Source organism: Cynara cardunculus, assembly GCF_001531365.2.
Source record: "Cynara cardunculus var. scolymus isolate 2C chromosome LG 2, CcrdV1, whole genome shotgun sequence".
Taxonomy (NCBI): domain Eukaryota; kingdom Viridiplantae; phylum Streptophyta; class Magnoliopsida; order Asterales; family Asteraceae; genus Cynara; species Cynara cardunculus.
Genome location: NC_037529.1, coordinates 54,543,239 through 54,544,873, shown reverse-complemented (window position 1 = coordinate 54,544,873; position 1,635 = coordinate 54,543,239).

The following is a 1,635-nucleotide window of genomic DNA, read 5'->3' as shown; positions in this document are numbered from 1 at the left end:
CCTGAGTAACAGAAGATGGCTCAGAAGAGGTAGATGCTTTAGAAGAACCTTCGTCAGCATCAATAGCCATCAAGCTGACATAAGCTTTATCTTCCTCGTCAGAAGATGATTCATCAGATGATTCAGCCCAGTCATGCTCTTCAGCAACAAGACCTTTAGCCTTTTGCTGGTTTTTCTTCATCTTCTTGTATTTCTCCTTCAGTTTTAAGTATTTATCATCTGTGGTCCTAAAGGAGGAAGGAGCTTTAGAAGATGGCGTCATAGTCTTCTTCGATCTGCATTCACCTGCAAAGTGTCTAGGCCGGTGACAATTGTAGCAGACAGCTGAAGCYTTGTCTATTCTTTCAGACTTTGGCTTCTCCCTTAGGGATAGCTGAAGAGATCTGCGGAATTTGCTCTTACTGGCGAACCTCCTGAATGACTTAATCAGGAGTGCCAGGGACTTATCAAAATCTGTTAAATCAGATTCTGGAATGTCCTCAGAAGTGTCAATCTCCGTGATGACCACGGGAGGTAGAGAAGAGACAAAAGGTGTAGATGTTTCAACTGAAGAAGTCTCAGAGATCAAAGCTAAAGGAGAGCTTTTCATTTCCCTGGAATCTCTTACAAGATTTCTTTTCAGTTGACGAGATTGCTCATGGTTAAGCAAAATCCCGTATAAAGACGAAAAAGAAAGAGTGGACATGTCATTTGACATCTTGAGACACATGGAAAAGGTGTCCCAAGACTCAGGAAGGCATTCTAGAAACTTAGTCAAGGCAATTAAATCTTTGATGTACTTCAAACAGCGTCTCCGACTTTCCACAGAGAAAGCTTTCATACTGTCTTACTAAATTGATCTTTCTAGTCTCCTGAACCTGAGAGGTTCCTTCATATTGGACACATAAAGTATCCCATACGGATTTAGAAGTTTTGAGTTTCATCACTGAGTGATAAATCTCATCAGGAAGAGACAAAGCTATTATAGACCGAGCACGCGTGTCTATAGCTATTTTCTTCTTGTCCTCATCACTCCATTGATGTGGGAGCTTTGGAATCTGCCGTTCAGGAATTGCGGCAGTCGTAGCTGTTGCTGGAACAGCTAGAATAATAGCAAATGGAATATATGGTCCATTTTCTATATAATGTGGAATTTCAGGATCCACACCTTCCAGAAAGAGGGACATCCGGTTCTTCCAGAGACAAAAATTGCCACGGACAAACCGGGGAGGTTTGGCAAGAGAGCCATTATCTTTTGTGTATGTGTTTGTAATATGTAAAGCCATTTGAAAGCAGTAAGTTATTTAAGGAGAGATAAATTAATACAGAGAAATAACAAAACACAAGGAAAGAAAAAAAACACTGCTCTGATACCACTTGTTGGTCCCGTAAAGGTCTACAAGAATAGAAACAGTTTGTAGAAGGAGGGGGATGAATACAAACACAGTATTTTCAAATTTAAAATATACATTGATAGAGAAGATCAATACAGATTTTACAAGACTGTTTGCGGAAAGATAAGGTAAAGAAAACCTATATAAACAATCTTTGGTTACACACAGATCTTTAGCAATTACAAGAAAAGAGATTGCTAAAAAGAAGATCTTTTACTTAAGCTAGAAGATGCTTGAAGTAAGAAGAGGATTGCAGAGAGAT